At 38.8% G+C, this 12,768-nt stretch overlaps 1 protein-coding gene across 7 annotated transcripts in view; it reads left to right on the top strand.

The window, feature by feature from the left end:
- Positions 1-12,768, top strand: part of LRRC4C (leucine rich repeat containing 4C) — a 752,614-nt gene that overhangs the window by 596,518 nt on the left and 143,328 nt on the right. The window lies entirely within an intron of this gene.

Raw genomic sequence — 12,768 nt, 5'->3', positions numbered from 1 at the left:
ATTCACCAGGAAAAAAAAAAAATCTCTCCAAGAAAGCCACTGCAGTATGGGGTGCCTGAGCTGTGTGACTGACACTCTAGAATGCATTTAAGTTGCATGGCAGCCCTGGAGTTTGATGCACAAATGGTTAGCCATTGGAAATCGAAGGGACCCAATTTAAATTTCATTATCCAACCTGACACTGCAGATCAACAGAATGTATTAACACAAAAATATGGTAATAACCGATGAAGGATGACTTCTGGCTGGGAGGTGGACTGAGAGAGGGAGAGTGTGTATACGGGGGCGGAAGAGGTGGAGAAAGGTGGATGTACTTTCCCCATCTCTCTGGAATACACATGCTCATATGTGGTCTTCAAATTTACCTAGATTCTCACCAGTGTTAAGAATGAGAGGAGAAACCACTTCTCTTCAACCCCACCCCCTTCAAACTAATCACTTCTTTGACTAACAGAGAGGCCATATGTAGACTGTAGATGGCCTGGGCAGTTGGCTCGGGTTTTGCCAGAAACCTTCCCCAAATCACCAGGACAGACTCTTGAGAGAAAGGCAGAAATCTAGTGTCTTGTGCTAACTTAGATGTAAGGAGCTAAAGAAAAGGTCTGTGTGTTGAGCACTAATGCTTCTTACGTGCCAGCTTTGTCTTGGGGGAAAAAAGCCAAAAAAAAGGAAAATAAGAGAAGGTTGGAAATGTTTATAGTACTTGCCAGTCTGTAGGATGACCTGTCTTTCCATCTCCCTCCTCCAGAACTGCCAGAGTCCTGGAGCTGGCTTTTGTTTGTTGTTGTTTAACAAAACTCTTCCTCTTTGTCTTCTCTATTCCTGTCTGGGGACTTCTATCAGAATCATAAACTCATATAACTTTACAGCCAGAAGACTCCTGAGAGTCTTCTGCCATAAAAGGAAACTGAGGTCTGAAGAAGCTGTAACTCTTTGATGAGTGGCCAAACTGTGTGAGACAGGTAACTCACACAAGCCTCAGAACAGCAGGCGAAAGTCAGTTTGGTATCCAAACTGGACAGGAATCAACCATATACATGGCATGGTTGCTCTGTCCCCAAGGCTGCCATTTTTATCTAGTAGGATCAAGAAAGGTACCTGTCCTGAAAACTTGAAATAAACTTCTGCTACTCTGGATCTCCAGGGTAGCCCGTCTCCAACATTCATACCCTTTCTTTGACATTTTCTTAAATAGCAGAGCTCAGCTATCTCTAGCTTTAAGACTTAAAAACAAAAACAACACTGGCATATTCCAAAGGCGATGGAAGGCAGCAATCTCCTGGGTCCCTTCTTGGTGTTGGGCACATTTAATCCAGTGAGTGGTGGTCCCTGGAGAGTCATTCAAGAACCGTGGAGTTAGATTTGTATTGGAGAGGTGTTAACAGAAACCAGAAACGCCTGGCTACAAGCATCTGAGTCTGTTCTGTCACTCACATCATCCATTCTTATCCTTTTCATTACTCCTTAACCAAAAGAACCGACAGCTGAGCACTTCTCTGATTTATTTTTCTGGGCACATGCTTCCTGTTGGGACATAGATCAGGCAATAAATTTACCAATCTATGAAAATAATCATAATGTTCCCCCCACCCTGAGCTCCCTGTAGGTTTCTTCATATCTTATAATTCCTTATGGTTTTGCTTATTGTTTGTTTGTTTTTACATGACCACAGTGAAGTAACCTCTTGGGGTCATAGATTGACTCAAGTTACATGAAGGTCCTGCTCAGTTGCAACTTAGCACAACTGGCAAAAGAGAAAACAGAGGGTAAAAATGGACGTTTTTGGGTTTTACTGCACAGTTCAGCTCTGGGCTTCACGTGGGAAACCCAGCCTTGAAATCAGCTTGGCTCTGCCAATCCCAATCATTGGAGGTTTTTTCCTTTCTTTTTCTTTTCCTGTTTTTTTTTGGACATCAAAATTTCTTCACTGCTACTCCAATTAGACTTCAAAGTTTGTTCCTGTACTTCACATTGTCACCCCTTCTCTGTGCCCTCCCTGAAAGAGAGGAAGGAGGAGGGAATGGAGTAGGGGCTGGGGGGAGGTGGTGGGGAAAAGTGAGAAGGAAAGAGGGAGAGAGAGGAGATATGAATGTGCTTAAAATTGTGGGCTGAAATGTATGTTCCCACCCACTTCCACTTAAATGTGTTCTTCAAACCTGAAGATGATGGAGCATCTCAGGATGTCATCATCCTTCATGCTAGTGAATCACTTCAGCAGCACTACAGTGAGGGGACACTTTGCCCAACCTAGGGTTTAGCTCCTTTCACTTGGCAGCCAGAGTTGCTCCTGCATTTTAGGGAACTTATTCATGGACTGATGAGAGAATTTTGACCATGACCAGCTTGGAAACTTACCTTATGAGCTTATTTCAAGAGCTGAAATTGGTGCCGACTGAGTGACGCTCGTGAAAGGTAGTTGTGTGCTGGATTCTGCGGAGGACCACAGGCCTAGAAAGCTGCTGGGTTTTGCACGTTTTGAAGTTACCTTTTCAAATACTTTTGTCCTCTGATTTAATAGCTGTGCCTTCTGGGCAACACCTTTACTTTCCCTGGCCCTCAATTTTCTCATCTGTGGAGGTGGGAAACATAATATCAAATAATTAGGATTCACTGTATTAAAATTGTTTTGTGAATCAAAAGTAATGTTATGCAAAGCCCCAAGCATAATAGGCCCTCTAAGAATGACTGTTTGCTATGGTTATTCTTGGATTAATTTGGATTAACTTCTTGGGAATGAGTACAGTCTGGCCAAGCCCTCTACCAGTTCTAGTGGCTACACTTGAGAACCAAGGAATGTTAAACTGATCTTACAGTAGTGGCCAGGTTCTTTTGAGGTCTTTCCAGGACAGATTGACTGCTGCATGTCATTTTCTACATAAAATGCTGCTTCAAACCAGGTACAGAAAAAATATCAAGATTTTCTCTTTGAGGCATAGAAAAATAAATCTCAGCAAAAATAGTTACTGGAATGAAATTTTAAGGAAAAAATAATGCTGTTATCATTTTGTGTGTACTTTTGGTCTAAAAGTTGTGTAAGAAAGCTCTTATACAATAAATATATAATTTTAGCACATATTACATTGTCTGGACCTGGGATGCACAAAATAAAGGCATATTTCTAGGCAATTATTCAATATAAATTAGATGGGGTAAAAATTCCATCACTAATATTAGGGGCCTCCAAGTTCATAATTTTGATTTGCAGTCTTACTAGAGAACAAATAAATGTATTTGTTACGATGAATCCAATGTTGAACAACATCTTCACTACATGATAGAATAAAGCCTCAAAAGAATGTATGTAATCAAGGTTTTATACAGACACACACATCTGATTGTGTGCATGTGCAAATCCTCTAACACCAACTTGCCAGTGGTTTTCTGAAGCAGCCCGTCATGGACATTGCTCATAATTTTATTCTCTGCTATAGCAGCTCTGTGTTCCGTTCCTTTCTTCAAAATGCTTCTGGAGACCTTTGACGGAGAGAGTCCTACTGTTTTATTCTTGATGTCATATCTATGGATGATCTAAGATGGTCAAGCTGAGGAGTTTGTTCACTGGATTTTTATACTGTTTCTTTTCAATTAGGAAAACAATGTGAAATCTGTGTTAATTTTGTGAAACCTTCCTAAAACTTACCATTTTCACTGATCTTAAAAAGCGATGGAAATCACTTTACGGGAGTTCTTACCATTTCATAAATTTTACTCTTTTGTGTTATTTTAAGGGTGAATAAGAAATTCAGTGAACTTAAACTATGGCATCCTAAGTGAATTTGAATACTCAGTTTTATACTGGACACACTGGACGTGCACCATTTAACCTCTCTAAGCCTGCTTGCTTATCTTTAACGTAGAGTTAATAACAAGCACATGGAACTGACTGCCATGAGGCTGACATCAGATGGCATATGTCATGCAAGGCAGATATTCAGTAAATGCACATTTAAATTGAGTATCTCTGATTTTAGTTTAGGTAATGCACAGTTTGCAAAAAACAAAAAACAAAAATACAGATATGGTCTTATTTCAGGGAAGCCCTTAATCTAAATTCATAAATTCATGTTGGTATAGATTTGAAAGGAGAAATACATAGATAAGATTAAGGTTGGCTTAACACAAATAGATATGACCATTTTTGGCAGGATCCTACACTTTTAAACTATATTTGGAAGTGCCTTAATGAATTCTATTCCCTCAGAAAAGATTGAAGCATACTTTGTGAACTGTGGAAAATATACTGCGTGTCCATGTGAACTTTCTTTAGATTGTCAAATACTTCATAATGCAGGCATAAAAACTTAATAATTTATATATGGTGGCTCAGAAGGCTGTCTGAGGGGATCAAGATTCTGTTGTTTCTTTTCTTCAAAATAGTTTCTGTGGGGAGATATAAATTTGATGGTTGAAATTTGGTGGGGCAGATCTTGTGTCTGAATAGTGTGCTTGTAACACTGAAGGCAAGGATTTTATTTATTCTCTGTCATGTCCTTAGCTCCTTAGATAAGTGTCTGACAAATAGTGTGCATGCAATAAATATTCCTTGAATTAATAACTGAATTTGGTTTAAGAGATATCACTGCCAAATAACTCAAATGCACATACATACCTCTGTGTGCACATGTGTGCAGGAACACCCATACACACCAGAGACCTGACTCTCAGGAATCTATAGAAGTTTACTGAGAAATGCCAATGAGCGTACTGAGTTGTGTGTGTCTATGTGTGTGTGTATGTCTGTGTCATATCTGTACACACACACAGATACTAAGTACCACAGAATGGCTCCCTTGTCTTGCAAAAGCTAAGTTCTAAAAGTTAGACAATGCTGTGTATCTTCCTTTTTCCTGATGCTGTCAGTAATGGAATGTAACAGTTTGTATGTCATCTTGCCTCTTCCAGGTCAGTCTCGTATTCTCCTCTGTTAAATAAAGGTAGAAATAAGGTAACTTCAAGAACTAAGATTTTAGGGGTCCCAATTCATAATTGACTATCTGGGAGTTCAGGATTCCTGGGAATTATAAATATATAATCCCTGATCACAGGATACTAGCTCTTAAAAATAAAAGGAAAACAGCATAGTATTCTGAGAGAAAGGTGGAACCATGGTTACAGTGGAGCTATGTAGAGTAAAATGGTGGAGGAAATCTCTAAAGCGTTTGTAGTTGAAATACCATGAGATTTGAAATATACAAGTATTGAATTTCCAACTTCGTTTTACCACCTGTTGGGGACATCCTAAGTAGGTCAGTTAACTTTGCTGTGCCTCTGTTTCGTCAACTATCAAAATGGAGATCATTTCTCTTGCAGTTATTCTGGGAGCATTAACTAAAATGTCTAAATGTTTGGCATGTGATTGGTACACAATAAATCCTAGCTCACTTGCTTTCTTTTGATTGAAATCTTTGGTTATTTTCCATGGAAATGGGAATATTTAAGTGAAAGTCTGTGAGTGTTTTGCTTTATATTTACTGAGGATGTAAATGAAGACTTTTTATTTTTGCCTGTTTGGTGATCAAAGTTGTTCATATTTTTCTTTGATGTTTTCCAATGTCAATCAGATTTATAATGAAGTCTAAAAATGATGAAAAACTTATGTAAAATTAGTAAACTTTTATTTTAACTTTGACATAGGCTAATGGCAAATTTCTATGCTTATGGAAGCTTTCAACACGTATGGAGTTTATATGTACAATGACATAATAACAATGGTAACTACCATTTATTAAGCATTTGATATGCACCAGACAGTATGTTGAAAATATATTTTTTCTCAGTTCTCACTTAGGGACCTGAAACACAAAGAGGCTAAGGGATCTGTCTAAGGTTATACAGGAATTAAGTGGTGGACTAGGAAGTAGAAGCTACATCTCCTCAGATTTTAAAGCTTGAGATCAGAATCAGTAAATTGAAACTTGTTGATTTGGTAACAAATAAATATGACAGCTCACTGTCATTTAACCTGACAGTCTGAATATCGTAACTCAAATTGAGATGCCTACAGTCTCCCTTTCTCCTGTTTCTTGAAATGAAGGTTATAACCAGATATTAGATCCCATACATGTTATCTATTTTTGTCAGTCTTCAGTAATATCCAAGTGAACCCCTAAGTGAGGAAGAGACTTCTCAGAAAGACTTGGGAGACATTGTCCTGACTCATTCAACATTCTAAGGGGTAGAAAGGCTTTACAAAATGCTGTGAGGTCATCTGGAAACACTATCTTGTATGAGTAATGTCAATGGTAATAATAAGCTTGGAGATTAGTTACTACAAACCCTATAGGCTGCTAATTGTAGGCACCCAAAGCCTGATCCCAATTCTGGTCATGTTGAGCCTCTCTGTATCCCTCATCCCATTACTGTCTTTGACTTTCTGAACCTTTTCAAGAAGTTTGAGGTGCTGCTCACTGTCATTTCCTTTATTCATTTCACTTCATATTGTTTCCGAGTCTTCTGGCTTTCTCCTCAAATACTGAGGGCTTTTGCCTTTGAAACTATTCTATTTCTTGTCATTCCTGAGAGATGTCAGCTGGGCTTGTTTTGAGAGATGGCATTTAATCCTTGGCCTCAGCCACCTTGTGTATGCTGAAGACTTCTAGACCTCTATTGCCTGCAGATCCCGCTTACTTACCTGGTCTCTTGTAGGTGCTATACAAGGTATTTTATATGTTATATTACATATAACAAGGCATTATACATAGTGCACCAACTGTAACTAATTATTTTCCCCCCAGGACCCTATATATTTTTAGGTTCAACTGATACGAATATCTCTTTAACCTCCCTCATATCCAACCACTCATCAAATCATTCATCAATCTACTATCATAACCTTAGCTTTCACTGTCTCTCAGTCCACACTTCATTATTCCTGTCTTGGATAGGTTTTCATCTAGTTTTCTGATGATGCCAGTTTTTCCCCAGTGTAGCCCATTATGCATTCTCCCTTTAGAAAGGCTATTGAAGAAATAAAGCTGAACATCCCCTTCTCTATATTTTATAAATGTATTTACAAAGTAAAATCCAGATTCTTCTCTTGATAATATCATCTGGACAGTCTATATTCATGCCTCTTTTGTCTGCTTACCATACTGAATGGTTTATTCCTCTGGTTATATTCCAGGTTAGTTTTGGTTCATACTTTGTGAGAACTACTATTGTTTGCCAAGGATAATCTCTCATTATGTCAAATCACAGAGCAAGATTCCTCCTGTCGAAAAATCTTTCCCATCCCCGCTAGGCCTACTGAGTGTCCCATCCTCTGTACATTAACATTCTGTTCATTGATCCATGATAGCTCTTATAACTGTTACAAAACGTCTACACACTTGGCTAAAACCCACTATATTGTGACTTCTTTTAGGATAAGGACCTCATCTTACTCATCTTGTCATTCCCCACATCTAAATCACTTAGTGTCCAGAAGTTTTTATATAGTTCGATAGAACCAATAAATGACTGGACTAATCTACCATACCTTTAGAGTGAATTGTTTCCTTCAAAACAGGTTATGGTGTATACTACCATTTTCCCAATATTTTTATCAGTGGGATCACCTTTTATTATTTTCCTCTAGAGCTCCAATGTTCCAGAACTACTTTGACCAATAAATACGTTGCAGTTTGTCCATTTTCCTAATTAAAAACTTATACTTGCCAATCACCACTCTTGAAATGCACTGGGTGAACACTGTTACCATGAGTTAATATAAACTGAGCTAAAGGAAATAGTATTTGAATTACCTTATGCAACTGTATGAGTCCATAAATGGTTTCTAGGTAGAGTTTTGAAGTGTCAATCATGGCTGTTTGGGAGGATTCCAATTTTTAAGATAGTTCTGTAAATATATTTTAGTGCTGTTTTTTTCTCTAACTTATAGCTACTAATAGGCTCACTACAGGTTTTGCAATACACACTGTTCAATGGCATTGTTCGTGAAGAACATAGCTCACCAAAATGAAGGTGCCCTGTGGGATTGTACATTGCACAAGTCACACAGTTGTATGAAGTGGGCCTGCCTACTCATTAATGACTATGGGAAGGAAACTATGACTTTCAATGTTGAGTAATGCCCATATGTGAACTCACACAATGGAAGAATAAAAAAGGTCTTTTCCTTACTGAGAATAAAAAATTTGGCAAGCTGCAGTCACTTTTTTGTAACATGTAGACACCTGGTTTTATGGAGCCAGGCGTACCTCCTCAGGAGATGCTCTGGCTTCTTGCTTCAAAAGGGTGTTTCCTCCTGTTTCTCCTAGAAAGAGCAGAAAACACTGGATTAGATGAAATTAAGTGCTAAATGGTAAAACGGTATTTATGTTTTTTTCAATTTTTGAATATAAATGTCTTGAATATGTTGAATTGGAACATTTGTTTTTCTTTTAGTCTTTTTTTCTTTAGTTCCAATTTTAGATGATTTCTTTCCAGTTTAGTAAATGAAGGAGCAGTAATAGAATGCTTCATAGAGCTTTTAAAATCTGGCTATTTCTTTAAATCCTCTCAAGAACATTTTGGTACCAGAATTTCCAAAGCAATATTCCCTGACTATCACATTCCTTGTGAAAAAGTATCAGGACTGGGGAGGTTTGCAAAGGAAGGTTTAGTTAGAAGAGGAAGTGCTAAATTTGATCTCTGGTTCTTAGCAAACTGCTGAGACAACACTGTTTTCTTGGGAGTGGTCCATTTGTTTTATCCAATCAATTTTTACCAAGTCACTGTACAGAATATAGGAGAATTTAGCCATTGGGTTATATTTATTTATTGCTAAGGTAGGATTCTAGGATGGGATAGGTTTCGCAGAGTGAAAAACAGTAAGGTCCTTTTTTATGGTGACAAATACTATCACCTAATTATTAAAATCATCTGTTATTGTGATATGGTCCTGCCTGGAACAAATTGATGGATTGATTTCTAGTGGTTTAATAGGTAACCTACTTTCAGTGTGGCTGATCTTTTTTAATTAATTTTTTTTGAGCCTGAGGAATGTAGTACTAAGGAACTCACTTTAAAGACAATAGACAGGCTTTCTTTAAACCAGTGACTTGTTAATGATAGTGGGAACTTCAGTAACTAATATGGGTTTTTTTAAAAAGGTGTGTGACATTTGGAAATATAAAAACATGCCTCTCTTGAATGGTTTACAGTTGAGTCTGAGCCAGTTCTCAGAATGTGCTGACTTTTACAACCTTAGGTAAAAGAAAGAGGGGGTTGGGGATTGCTCTGAGCCTGGCTGCTCTAATCTGGGTGGAGAGAATGCTGATAGCTTAAGGTAGCTGATGGCTGGAAAGAATCACTTGGGAAGAGAGCAGAGTGTGTGTGTGGGTGAATGAATTCAAATGAGTTGGGGAGTGATCCAGGTCTCTCATTTCTTCTAACTGAAAAGGCAGAAAGTCAGAAGCTCCCTAAAAGAGTTAACATCTACACAGTGGTGTTCAGGAAGGCAAGAATGGAACTATGAAGGCTTTCTCTGTATTGTTTGAATGTTGCCATGGCAATAGTTTCCAGCAGAAGTTACATGTTTTTCAATTCCCCAAAGCAGCAGCAGCATTTCCCTCTCCTTCTCACCCTCCCTCCTGCTTATGTCCCTCAGTTCTTATCTCTCCCTCCTCTCTCTCTCCCCCATCCTTCCTTTTGTTCTTATTTCTTCAACTCCTTCCCCATTAACAACAAAAAGATTCCAACTCCATGAGGAGGTCGCTTTTAGGTAAAAAGTGAGCCAGACATACAGCCCTCTATCCAGGTTTTCGATTTCCTCGTCTGTTTACGTATTACAGACCTAATTAGAGGGAAGCTGTGGATGGAAGCAGGGTTCGGGCTTTCCCGTGTTGGTAGGACATTGACCATATTATCCTGGTTGGTGTTGTGGTGATACGTTAATTGGATCGCTCCCGGCAAGTGCAGAGCAGCCGTCTCTGACAATTAGAAAGAACAATGAGTTTACTATGAAGGAACCAGTGTGAGTATTAGCATGCATTGCAGGTCTCTGGAAGGTTCCTGTAGACCCCGAGAGAGATCTGCAGTTGAAAATTCCTCCTGTCTCTTTAATGCTAAGCTGCTGTCTCTCCTCCAGCTTACTTTACTGCCAAAGGAAGAGAAGTGGGGGGATAGTGAGAGATCTGGGATGGTGGGTATCAGGGAACCCTGCTGCAGACCTGGGCCATAGGATATATTGCAGGAATGTTAGGAAAAAATCTTTGCCTGCTTAATGCACGTGGCCAGTGAATTGTGAAATGGGTCTCATTAGAGCCTTTCATATCCCGGCATGTGCCAAAGTACTTTGCCGGCACAGCGCCATCACTTCGGGTCCAACCCTGCTGCTGTTCGCTGCAGCCAAGAAGGGACAGAGGCTCTGTCTGTATTAAAGCCTTCAGTTCCATTGCTCTCTGTCTACTGTTCATTGTAAGGCTTCTCCGGGCCTTTCAGTGCAGCCAGGGATGAGGCACAACACATCCCGTAGGTGTTTGTAGAGGAGAAATATGAAGGATTTTAAGCATCATTGGTGGGCTTGAGACAGCTAGTGCGTGCTGACGCTCAGAGGTCACCTCTATTTTTCCCGGGGCTGGCATCAAAGCTGTCTCTAAGCTTCCATGCAGGTCCATCCAGACACCCACCTGAAAGAGAGGATGGGTAGTTCAAGGCCAGATTAGTCATCAGAGACCTTTATGTTATTAGATACAGAGGAACCCTTTGCTTTTTCTCAGATTCATATACTAGAGATTTTGGAATCATATTTTATCTTCTAAAGCATAGACTGCCAGTAACACGAATAGCTGCCATATGCTGAGTGCTAACTATGTGTCAGGTGCTGTGCATATCTCTTATTTAGAACACCCTGTGATTCTACAAGATTGCTGATACAAAAGCATAGACATTGGAGCCAGAGATTAACCTGAGCCCTTTCACTTCTTATATTGCCCACGGACTTGGCAATTTACTAACCCTTTTTAAGCCTCAACTTTCTCATCTGCAACATGGGAATAAATATAGTACAGGTTTGTTATAAGTTATAATTGAAATGATGCATGTAAAACTTGAACCAGAATGCTTGCACATGGAGAACAACCTATTATTTGTAAAAATATGAAGCATTTTTATACAACAATATTATGAAATAATCACTGGGCATTTGTCTCAGGCAGAACAAAGTTTAAATAGTTAAGGGCAGATTGTTTGAAAGAAAGAAACCGTTTTGGAAGATGAGTTTCTGAATTTGAAATGATGAGGTTCCTGAAACTTTTGATACAACTCACATTTTGGTAAACAGAATAGATAGGATCATTGAAAAAAACTTCTGTTGCATTTACTCTGGATGGGTAATTTTCATTCATTCATATTAGGGTTTTCTTGCAGGGCTGATCTTTTGGGACTTGTATCAGTTGTGAAGACTTAGATTTGGAAATAGGAAAGAAGAATTATGACTATATTAAACAAAAAGGGAAAGTTTTTTAAGACATGCATTGCAAAGTCCTGCAGTACATGAAGTTCAGGTATGGTTTGATTGAGACATTAACAATGTCCCAGGAGCTCCCGCTCTAGTTTCTCTACAATTCTTTTGGTTCAGTCCTCTAACATACATGATTTGCATCCTCAGACTATTGTTTTGCATTCCCTCACTAATCCACCAAAGAAAGATTAATACTTTTACCCCACCATTTCTAGAGAACATCCTAAAATCTAAGCTGACTGGATTAGTTTAAGTTAGATGCACACTCATTGACCAATCACTGGGTTCAAGAACGTAGTTGAGGATCAAAGGGATCCCCAGAAGGAATTCAGGGGCTATTCAGAGACAGGAGGAATTAACTGCTGGATAATCATAAATAAATGCCACAGGGCTAATGGTGAATAGGAAGGATGAATTATGTTTCATGCTGTGACCTGCTACAAGGGTTAATTTTGTTTGTACTTCTCTGTAATGCTACATTGTATTTAGGTATTGATGTTTTAATAATCATCTAGGGAATTATGTTCTTCCTGCCATCATCTGGCTGTAGCCATCAATTTTTCGGAGGAACAGCTTCATCTGCATTCATGCTATTTTTGCATTGTTCCTCTGATCTCTTAGGAACAGGTCCTTTTTCTGAAAGGGAACTTACAGGCTTTTCTGAAAGTGAAGAAACAAAAGCAAAAACAAAAGAATCTTCTTTAATGAAACAGTTCATTGACAGGAGTTCTTAAAACCACTCCATGTGCCAGGCATGGGTGTACTTCTATTCAGCTTTGATTTCATCTCATCCGTCACTGCAAAAATCTCTGAAATGACATTGTCCATCCCTGAGTGCTCCTTTCAGCCTACCCACGGACAGTGATCCAGGTAATAAGGCACATAGTTTCATTGATTCTCAATAGGCAAAGTACAGGAAATACTTATCTGGACTTTGGATGTAAGTATTTGTTAAGATCTTTATCAAAATACATGACTGCCTACCATGTCAAAGGATTGGGAATTCTCTCTTTCGTACACTGTGTGTATCATATTGTGCACACGGTAGGTACCTTATTCATGTTTATGTAGTACCCTGCTCTAAGTTGTGGGTCTATCTAATTGAGTTCAGATGCTTCTCATTAAAACTGTTGAAGAGAAAACTGCTGGTGGAGTAGGCTGTGCCAGGGAAAGTTGTAACAATGAAGAAGACACCTGTTTATTGACCACCTGTAATTTGGCAGGAACTACAGTGGGTTATTTTATATATTTTATATCATTGTACCCTTCCAAAAACTGCAATAATAGTAATAATAAAAAATCAGTAATAGGTAACATTTATCGAG

The sequence above is a fragment of the Manis javanica genome, chromosome 11 (assembly GCF_040802235.1).
Source record: "Manis javanica isolate MJ-LG chromosome 11, MJ_LKY, whole genome shotgun sequence".
Lineage (NCBI taxonomy): Eukaryota > Metazoa > Chordata > Mammalia > Pholidota > Manidae > Manis > Manis javanica.
The sequence above is the reverse complement of the archived record's forward strand: the minus strand, read 5'-3'. Positions and strand labels throughout refer to the sequence as shown.